The sequence below is a fragment of the Ailuropoda melanoleuca genome, chromosome 5, assembly GCF_002007445.2.
Source record: "Ailuropoda melanoleuca isolate Jingjing chromosome 5, ASM200744v2, whole genome shotgun sequence".
Taxonomy (NCBI): Eukaryota; Metazoa; Chordata; class Mammalia; order Carnivora; family Ursidae; genus Ailuropoda; species Ailuropoda melanoleuca.
The window spans coordinates 6,073,120-6,084,257 of NC_048222.1; the positions used below are offsets into that span (position 1 = coordinate 6,073,120).

An 11,138-nucleotide genomic window follows, 5' to 3' on the forward strand; every position below is an offset into this window, starting at 1 on the left:
GTGGGTTTTCAGAGCTGCTGCTGGAGCCGGTGTTGCTGTGAGATGTGTGGATCCCCGGACACATCTGGGGCTTCATTTTGTCCCAGGCTTCGCTCACCTGGCAGTCACGGGCGGAGAGTCAAGTCTGGATTCCTGTTTCCCCGCGTTACTTCCGAGAGCACTTGGCCCCCGCCTTCTCTTGGACTCGATGACTTCAGATATTTATCATGTTGGGGTGGGCTTTGCCAAGAGTATTTTGGTCTCAGGCAGAAAACAAAAATAGATGCATTTCAAAACCAATCCAACAGTTGTGATGTTTCTGATTTTGAATCCTCGCCCCCCTCCAACCCGTTTAAAAGTAATTCCTGCCGTTTGAAATAATCACCTGACTCTTCCGAGAAGCTTTCACTCGTGTTAGACAATGAAACAGATCTCTGGCTTCGCTCAGGCCATCTGCGTGTGTGGGTCTCCCGCAAGCAACGGAGGGGCGCCGGGGGGAATGACGGGAGCACTGCGGCAGGTGGAAACAGTGCCGTTTCTTCCCCCAAGAAGAGGCCGCATCTCCAGGGAACATTGACAACGTCCCCGTGACTTCCTGTCAGCATGATGCTTCCAGGACAATTTTGTTGAGAAACGCCTTTTGTGCTGACAAGACCACGTGGGCTCTGACCCACTCCCTGTTTTCTCACATTTAATAGAGGAGAAAACAGAGCAAGGAGACACTGCTTCAAAGACACGCACTTTCTTTTCCACAATTGTCTACAGCAGAGCGGGTGCCTGAGGACACAGACGGCGGGTGCTCCTGGAATGTGATCGTCCTGGGACCAAGGAGAACAGGTGAGCTGTCAGGTCCCTGAGCATTGACATCTGCTGGACAGGGTTACTTTGACGCCCTGACTGCTTGACAAAGAAGCAGCACCATAATGCATGTGGGTCCAAAGAACACTCCAGTCTTTTTAAATACATATCGTGATCAAAGAGAACCTTTGACTTGGAGTCATGTTGCTTACCAGCCTGGCAATTCCTCTTGACGGACTCGGAAAGGCTGGTAAGGAAATCAGAACAGACTTACGTGAGCGTAGGCAGCAGGAGAATGAGACCTATAACTTGAGTGCATACAGGACGCGTGGGGAGGCTCAGTGCCTTGCAAGAACCAGGCCATAGACCTCCCTACCGGCCCTCAGGCAGCAGGCGTGGAGAGAAAAAATTGAGCAGTCACAGGAACCAGGAGCAAATCCACTGCTACTCTCTTGGCACCAGCCAGGAAACGAGTTTCAGGAAAGGGCAGTGAGAGAGGAGTGTGGGCAAGGAGCGCGCATGAGATTCAGACCAGGTGGGAGGTGAATGGAAATGGGAAGAACCCAGGGTGGGAGCTAAGAGAAGCCTAAATGAAACCAGAGGATCCTTCTAGATTCCATGAGCAGAAAGACAACACGCAAGGTGTTTGACCCAGGCTCAGAGTGAGGGATGAAAACAGAACAAAAGATTCTAGTTACAGACTTCAGAGCAGCAAACAGTGAGCTAACTCAGCGTGAGGTCAGGAGAGAATGCTGTGTCAAGGTGGGGAAGCTCCTCTCCAGAAAGGACCTACTTTATACCCAAGCCGATGGTTGTCAGAGCAAGATCACCCTAAAATCTATTTCTAAGCTGAGTGCCCCGAATCCATATCCCAACAGATAACTTATACTTCCGTATTCCTCACTCTATGCTATATATCGCAACTTTAAAGCCTTCCAAGATTATACCCTAAAGAGGAAAATCCTTTGGGTGCTGGCACTAGCATCTACTTAGAAGAAAATAAAGAAAATGTCTGCTAAATCTCAGGCATAAACAGAGATGAAAATCTGTCTCTTAGGATGGATGGCAGGGATGGTGTGGAGAGAAGGTTTTCTCAGATTCTCGAAAGATGCTTTTAGAACCACAGAGAAACAGTCAAATGCGAATGCTCCTGACAGCTTCTCACAGCTTTACTTGGAGAAATGTTAGCAATGTTTCCCGAAGTTTGGAGGATTTTCAGTTATAGTCTATGGCTTTTTTAAAAATATATATATAAAGCTATATTCTGTAGAACTAGAATATGACTGTTAAGCCTTGTAAAAAAAAAAAAAATGCAACAGTTCCACTTTGGCCGTCGTAAGTTCCAGAGTGGAGAGGACACACCTGTGGGAGGTCCGGGGACAAGTTCCATTATTAATTAGCGATGCGACATTGGGAAAATCACTCAAAGGCTCCAACCTTCAGTTTTCAATCTGTCACCTGAGGGTGATGATAGTGTCTTATGGAAATCATCAGGAGGGATATGGATCAAATCGGATGCCAGAGAGTGTTACAAGGATTTAAGAAGGTCCTCTCAAGCTTCGGCGGCATAGAAGATGAACCCGGTGTCGCCTGGATTCCTCCAGTGACGACGCCGCCCAAATGGTGGATAAAATAGAACATCTAAAAATGTAGAGGGAAAGTTGGGAAGCCGTCGGGAGCCTGGGACGAAGGAAAGCAGAGCCTGTGGAGTGAGTAGGGGCTGAGGAGATGCAGCCCCCGGGGGTTCCAGTGCCCACGAGGTAAGGGGTAGAGCCTCTGTCCACAGAAGGTGCGGGGGGTGAGGACAGGATCACGTCCTGAGTGAGGGGCCACCGCTGCCTTTTGAAGGGCTGTATTCATGTGTCCAGAATACCACTGCCTGGGTGGCTTGTGGGGAGTTTATTTTCTCGTAGTTCTGGAGGCTGAGAGTCGGAGATCAAGATACTGGCAGATCTGGTGTCCCCTGAAGCCACTCTCCCGTGTCGTCACGTGGCCTTTCCTCCGTGTGCGTGCATCCCTGGTATCTCTTCTTATGAGGACACCACTCTTATTGGATTAGGGTCCCACTCTTAAGACCGCATTTAATCTCTACTGCCTCTTTGAGGCCTTATCTCCAAACATACTCAGTGGTATTGTGGGGGGGTGGCTGGGAGTCAGGGTTTCAACATGTGAGTTTTGGGCAACACAACTGAGTCCATAACAGGGGCTGACAAAAGCTCTATGTAGGCTCAGAGACGCAGTGAGGAAGCTTAAGAAAGCTTGCCGTTTGTCAGGGCCCTCGATGGGGAGGGGGACAGGTCACCGAAGACAAGCCCAAGCTTTTGCAGGTACAGGGGTGGGCTCTGAACCTATCCGCCCCACATGCTATGGGAATAGGAAACTAAGAAACTCCCAAAAAACGCTGGCCCAGGGGCACTGAAGTTTCTGGAATCCCACCAAAAACTTAAAAAAACCCACCCCAAAACAACAAATTCGGGCAAAATTTTTACAAGTCAGGAGAGGACACAAATTTTGTGTGAAAACGAATGCACTAAAAAACATATACATAAACCACATAAAGAAAGCACGAGTCCTCACATCGATAGACCAATGTTCTCCAAGTGTATTCCCTGGACCCACAGCATCACCTTAGAACTTGTTAGAAATGCAAGTTTGATAGGACGTTCTTAAATCCATTTAACACTTTCTTGCATCCGATTTGATCCATATCCCTCCTGATGATTTCCATTAAGACAGATCTGCTGAATGAGAAACGTTGCAGCAGGATCCTGAAATTTGTATTTTCACAAGCCTTCCAGGGCATTCTTATGGCTGATGAAGTGTGGGTGCACTGACGTAGGGGAACAGGCATCCCAGCAGTGGCAGAACATGGTTCTTCGACAGTCCCACCCTCTCCCTGGAAGCCGCCAGCCTAGACACTCACGCCACCGCACACACTGTCCCTGGCCTTACCCTGTCGGCACATGTTCAAAGCCCGGGTCCCTTGCCTTCATTCCTAGAGGGACTTCCCCCCTCACTAGCCCTCCCCGTGCTCTCCTCAGGGCTTGGCGCATAGTTGGTACTCGGTACATTTTTATTGAACGAAAGAATTAATGAGAGCCGCAGGTGTCACTGGACTATGTTCCTTACAAAACAAACCAACCCTCAAAACCTACACTTTATGTTTAAAATAGGGGTGGCGGTGGGCGCCTGGGTGGCTCAGTCAGTTAAGCATCTGCCTTCGGCTCAGGTCATAATCCCGGGCTCCTGGGACCGAGCCCCATGTCAAGCTCCCTGCTCATGGGGAGTCTGCTTCTCCCTCTCCCTCTGCTGCTCCCCCTGCTTGTGCTCTCTCTCTCTCTCTCTGGCAAATAAATAAATAAAATCTTAAAAATAAATAAAAATAAATAAAATAGAGGTGGTGGGCTGCTATCTCCAACATGGCCAAATGGAGAGAGCATGTTTGTGGGGCAAAGAAAGCTGACTTTGCAGAAGGATCCTATTGGATCTGCTAGGGCTGCCCTAACAAAGTCCTGCAGGCTGGGGGGCTTCAGTGACAGAAATGTACTAGCTCAGAGCTCCGGAGACTGGAAGTCCAAGATCAAGGTGTCAGCAGAGCTGTTTCCTTGGGAAGGCTGTGAGGGAGAATTTGTTCCAGGCCTCTCCCAGCCCCTGGTACCTCAGGCGTCCCTTGGCTTCCTGCAGATATTCCCCCTATGTCTTCACATCATTTTCCCTCTTAACGTGTTTCTGTCTCTTCCCATGGCATTCTTTTTATAAGGACACCAGTCCTGGGGACTCACCCTGCTCCAGTATGACAGCCTTGTGACAACTAATTACACCAACAATGGCCCTCTTCTCAAAGAAGGTCACATGGTGAGGAACTGAGGGTTAGGACTTCAACATATGAATTTAGGGGGACAAAATTCAACCCATCACAGGTATAGCCAGCATAATACGTAAAATTTTAAATGATACACTAATTTTGAAATACAAAGCCATGTGGCTATGGGCATATAAATGCTTAGCAAAAGTAGAAAAACATGTATGGGAGAAAAATGACCAACTTCAGCCTAGTGCTTCCCTCCAAGGAGGGAGAAAAAGAAGGAAATGGTACCTATTAGGGATCTGGAAAGGGGATCTGACTGTATCAGCACCAGTCAGTTCAAATACAGTTCAAGTTTACGTTTGCTAAATGTCGATGGGAGGTATTATTTTCTTCTCAGTGTTTTTTTGCATATCTGAAATATTTCAAGATTTATTTTATTTTTTCAGAGAGAGAGTGAGTGAGTGTGAGCAGGTGGGGGGGTGGGATGGGCAGAGGGAGAGGGAGAGAGAGAATCCCAAGCAGGTTCCACGCCCAGTACAGAGCCTGACTCGGGGCTCGATCTCATGACCCTGAGATCATGACCTGAGCTGAAATCAAGAGTTGGATGCTTAACTGACAGAGCCACCCGGGTGCCCCTGAAATATTTCAAAGTGTTTGTTTGAGAAAGTAGCATCGGGGAAGAAGTGTCCATTGCTGGGAGGAACAGGACATTAGGACAAACTGAAATACAAGGCAAAATCAACTTTGTGTAGGTGAAGAAGACTTGCAGGGACAAATGCAAGAGCTTGAAACCAGGATCCAGACCAGACCGCAGGAGGGCGGACATGTCCCATGTCAGGACGTGAGTCGCAGGAGGCGGGGAATGGGGCGAGTCACACAGGCGAAATCCAGGCGACACAGCCAAGGTCAGCGGGGGAGGTGAAGCTGCCCTGTAGCTGAAGGTGACAGGTAGGTGAGCCAGGTCCGGGGCCGCCATCCACACAGAGAAGCATCCAAGATTCAAACGTGCCGCAGGCGGGAAGCTAGGACTGGTGCAGCACCAGGAACTCTATTCTGGGGAGCAGGGCTGGATTCGACATTTTGCCGTAGAATTCTAGAGAGAGAATTCTACAGCCTCACGACTGAAGCTCAGGAAGTGAATGCCTATAATTTAGCAGAGGCCCCCAAACAACGGGGAACCAGGCGGTTTGGTTCTCCATGCAATCCAGAGAAGACAAGCATTGAGGGGGAAGGGCAGGGTCTTAGCCTTGAGAGTGAGTGTTTTCCAGGCCAGGAGCTAGGCACGTGACAAGCATGATCTCGCTTCATCTTTGCAAACAACCCCGTGAAAGTGGTACTGCTATTTCCATTTTATAGATGAAGACACTGAGGCCTGGGGTGCAGCTTGCCAGGGACCCACGGCCAGTCGACAGCACAGCGGGGATCCAGTCCCCGTCTGTCGGATCCAGAGCTCGCCATCTCATTCCCTGTGTCTTGTGGTCTCCCGTCATTCACATTAAAAATGCTCACCTGCCTCTGTGTCAGGCTGGAGGTCCGGCACTGAGGCAGTCAGATAAGGTCTCTGTGTTCGCCGCACTTATGTTCTGGAAAGTCGCTGACCACCCCCACCTTAAGCAGCAAATGCAGGATCAGAGGCTTTTTTAGAACATGCCCCAATAACCTTGGTCTGACTTTTTTTTTTTAAGTGGGGGAGGAGGGGGGTGTGAGGGAGGGAGTGCCATCAAGAGGTTGTAAGGCAGGAGGTCCTGCTACACGGAAAGGCCAGGATTTCTAAAAGATACTTCTAATCGTTTTTGATGTGACAGAACTCTAACGATGACCTTTGAGCTGAGAGGGGGAGAAGGAGGCCCTTCCCGACGGAATGCCCGCTGCCAGGGAGACTGGCCTGGCCGAGGAGCACAGTGATTACATTATTCCAGCCTGGGGAGAAGAAAGTCAATTCAAAAACTGCTCGTTCATGTCATGGTAAATCCTTCATGCTTTTAATGAAAATTCTTCTCCTTCATGAAATATTTTCTATTTTAAAGAAGAACAGCAAATTAATACAGCATTTCCAATAGCCTTTAAGTCAGGTTTAATTGGGGCAATTCCCTCCAGTGAATCGAAAGATGACATTCGTCTTCATTGCCTGGGTGGAATGTTAAACTGGAAGCAGGGATGAAATGTCAAGGTAAAATAATGCTGATAATTATTCTGAATGTTACATTCCCCTTGACCTTGGAATTTAAAGGGCCAAGATGAAGGCTTTTTGTCAAAAGTCAAGAAGTCATCTAGAGACGCTGCTGACATTTATGATTAATGTAATCTGGGATTATTAGGGGAGAAATGCAGAATATGATTAGCTTCTAGTATCTCGGTAATTCATTTTTATATCATTATAGAAACCGTATAGTAGGTGGACATAAAAAGAGCTGACATGCTGTGGATAATCCTAATCTCTAGGAATTTAAAAGGGAAACCTCTAAAGATAAGGAAGACTTTTTAATTAAAGCAGCAGTGACCAAATAATTAAATTTACAAGTCTGTAGTAAAAAGAGGGAAGAAAATGACCCCCATCTCAGGAAAGATAATGATTTCTTATGCATAATACACATGTGCACACAAAAGAAATCAAGCCTCTATCTGCCGGGTCCTGTCGCTTCAGAGAATTTTCTGGTTCATTTGCAGTGACAAGACAATGTGGCTCCGGGAAGGCTCCCCTGGCACCGAGCCCTGAGCTGGCAACTCAAGCGGCCCCTGAAAAATGAGACTCTGGGTGACAGCAAAGGACCTAATGGGAAAGATCTTTCTATATTTGTGGAGAAAAATGCAAGCTCCTGTTTTAAAGAAAGCTTTTGGTCCAAGGCTCTAGCTGGGAGAAGTGCAAAAGTGAAGAGGAAGCCCCCCCTCAGGGACCAGGGCTTCCCTGACCCTTCCCCCCTCACCTCTGCCCACCGCAGGACATGTCATCTCTCCCTGCCCCCTCTTCTTGCTCAACTGGAGCAGGAATGTGGGATGGGGATAGGGGTGGGGGAAGGGCTTGATTCTTAGAAAGAAAAATAAATAAGAAAGACTCACAGGTAAATTAAAAACATATTAAGGGGGGGGAAAGGCTTTCGAGGGAGAACTATAAAATATTTCCATTCTGGAATGAAACACTATAAGTACGAAGCTTTGCATCACACTTCGCACATACGTACACACGACATATATGTCTATGATGTATAATATATGTAAAGCAATGATTTCCTCCATTTTTACCCCCCCAAGGACTGATGAGAGGTAGTGAGGTAAGGAAAGGCAAGGAGGTGAGAGGCAGGGGAAGGGGAGGCAGGGGAGGGGGAAGAGCGAGCACAAAGGACAGAGGCCCACCTATAGGGGCTTCTGCCATCTCCTAGTACAGCAAGGGCGCTTTTGACAGCTCCTGATCAGCTCTCTGGGACCTGGGGGCGGACTGTCTGGTGGGAAGTCTTGCTCTCCCAGACTCGCCAGGGCGACCTGAGCGCCGCTAGATCTCTACGGTGGTGCACGGATCAAGACGGTCCACGCACAAAAGCCATGGAGGCCAAAGGAAGGCTCTGTGCCATCTGCCTCACCGTGCGAGCCCTTAGCATCCTCCCAAATCATCGTTCCAGGGAAGTTGAGAGAGGCACTGTTCGGCAAGGAATCCTGTGAGCATTTCTTAGTTTGTACCCCAGGTACCTGGGAAAACAAATCAGAGTAACGTGCTTGCGAAATCTCACTCAGGCTGAGGAAATGGTGGTAGAAAATCCCACTGGATCAATAGAGCCAACACGAGGGCCCGAGAAGCCCTGGAAGGCATGGCAGTAACCGCAGTGCATTCTATGCATCCCAACCCCCTCGGTGTTGCTCGGGTCTTCAGTAAGCATGCTTTATTTATTTAAGATTTTATTTATTAATTTGAGAGAGAGCAAGAGCATGTGTGTGGGGGAGGGGCAGGCAGAGGGAGAAGCAGGCTCCCCGCTGAGCAGGGGTCCGATGTGGGGCTCGATCCCAGCACCCAGAGATCAGGACCTGAGCCACTGAGGCGCCCCCAATAAGCATACTTTAAACGCATGTCACCAGCACCTTGAAAAGCACAGTCATGGCCATTTTGAAAGATGTAAGGGGAAAAAAGTCTCCAAATGTCAAAATTTGCCATTGCCGAGAGGCAGGTGGGAGCTATCACGGACACCACTAAAACCTCACAAGTAGCTTCATCTCATTTCGACAAACATTCCATGGAGCAGCGGCACAGGCATCACCGCCGAGGGCTGGGGGTGTGGAGGAGCGACCCTCGCCCACTATGTCTCTGGGTGGGACAAGGAGTCATAGGAGTTCTCGGAGGAGGTAACTCTTGAGCTGAAGTTTTGCAGAAGGAACAGGAGTTGGCCCAAATGAGGAGGAAGGGGGGATGTCTGAGTGGGTGTGGGGGCACCCCAGGGGGAAATCCCACGATGGGGAGACACTGCACAAAGCCCGCTTCTCAACAAAGGGCACCACTGTCCACCCAGTGGCTCAAGCTAAAACCCAGCAGTCACCCTTGATCCTTTCTTTACCTCACTGTCCACATCTACTCACTGAGTTCTGCTGACTTTTACTCCAAAATATGTCCCAAATCCATCTAGTTCCTTCTTCATGCTACCTCCTAGCAGAAGCCCTGTCCTTTCTTCTCTGGACTCTGCAATGGCCTCCTAACTTGTGCAGGGCTGAACTGTGTCCCCTGCCCCCATGCCTCAACTCATATATTGGAACTCTACCCCCCCATACATCAGAATGTAACTACATTTAGAGATAAAGCCTTAATTAAGTGATGAAGTTAAATGAGGCCATTTATGGGGCCCCTAATCCAATCTGACTGGTGTCTTCACAGGAAGAGATTAAGACACACAAAGAGACACCAGGGAATAGGAAAGACCGTGTGAAGACTCAGGAAGAAGGTGGCCATCTCCAAGGCAGGGAGAAGCCTCAGGAGAAACCACCCCTGCAGGCACCTTGGTCTTGGACTTCCAGCCTCCAGAACTGTGAGATATACATTCTGTTGTTTAAGCCCCTCAGTGTGTGTATCTCATCATCGCCGCCGGAGCAGACTGATGCACCCGTCTTCCTGCATCCACTCAGGCCCTCTAAACCCACCATCCAGCAGTTAAACCAGACCACACCACCACCCTGTTTAAAAACTTCCAGCGGCTTCCCCTATGTTTAGAATAAAATACAAACTCCTTCTCCTGGTTCAAGAGGTGCTCTGGTGAGCTGAAGTCCTTCCAATTTCAGATTAAATATCATTTCCTCACAGAGGCTTTCTCTGGTCCCCATTGTAAAGAGCCCACCAGGAAATGTGCTGTATTGTCTTCATAGTATCTGTCACTACCTGGTAGTTTCTTGTGTGTGTCATGGTTTATTTCTGTGCCTCCCTACTGGAATGTAAGCTCCTCTGTCCTACCTCCGGAACCAGTATCGGTCACGTTCTGTCTCTGGAGCTCAGAACACAGTAGGTGCTCAGATGTTGTTCTGGATGGATGAACAAGAGCAGGTGCATGATCTACTCGAGAAATGCAGGTAGTTCAGTTTGGCAGGTAGCTCAAGGAGGATGGAAAGGGAGGGGCCTGGAGAGGCAGACAGGAGTCAGGACATAAAGCATCTTACATGAGCGGAGCGGAAAGAGCAGGACACAAAGCGTCTTACCTGCCAATAATATCATGGCTGAGTAGAAGTGATACCCACCACCCACACCTGAAATCTGCTGTACATTCCAGTCAATGCTTCCTCAATTGCTACAGAATATTTAGAGACAATTGAATAGTTATGTAGTCACAGACTCCGCTTTGTAAGGGAGCTAAGGAGCCCCATGAGAAAGGACCCAAATCTTGTCCACAATTGGGGATCAACACTCACTAACATGACTGATGGACCCTGGGGGTGGGGTGAGTCAGGGGTGGAACTGGCAGATGACACAGGAACAGACAGCCACTGAGTGGAAATCACCAAGCCAAGAATGATCCTGGAAGAATGGGTGGAAGCATGTGACTGATCTCAAGTGACAAAAGGCAGAGAAGGTCAGGATCCAGTATAAGGTTCATATTTGCATCCATCCCCACCTCTCCCAGAGTACCTGGTGCCATGGAGGGGAAGAGGCCTTAAGGGAAAGTGGCAAAATTTTCTCACTAAGGGCCTGGTCCCACTCCAGTGGCCCTTTCCTCTCAAAGAGATGGGCACTTTCAGTGGGAGAAGGAGACTGAAGGCAAGAGATGAGAGACAGATGTCATTTGTGGGGAAAAAGAAATCCCTCAGCAATGGGGAGTGAAGCGAGCCCTGAGAGCCCTTCACAGAGACCTGGGGATGTCAACAGAGAAAGGGTTGACCAGGACAGAGTCACAGCTGGAAGGGAGGAGGGCAGGGTGGCGGTGCTGGGTCCACATGAAGCCATCTTCCTCCTACCGATGACGGGGAGAAATGGAAGACTGGAAACGCTTGGGAAAATGGCCCTACTGAACACTCAAGTTCAGAAAGCCATCAGGTATAAGCTTTTAGACTTGGGGGAACCAATGAATATTTCAAAGTGGGAATAACACTA

General features: G+C 48.9%; 1 long non-coding RNA gene across 1 annotated transcript; it reads left to right on the forward strand.

The window, feature by feature from the left end:
- Window positions 1-763: 763 nt before the first annotated feature.
- Window positions 764-7,521, forward strand: LOC109491233. Its single transcript, XR_002144577.1, has 3 exons — window positions 764-816; window positions 6,391-6,550; window positions 7,253-7,521. It is a non-coding gene; the product is annotated as an uncharacterized LOC109491233 (long non-coding RNA).
- The last annotated feature ends 3,617 nt before the right edge of the window (window positions 7,522-11,138 follow it).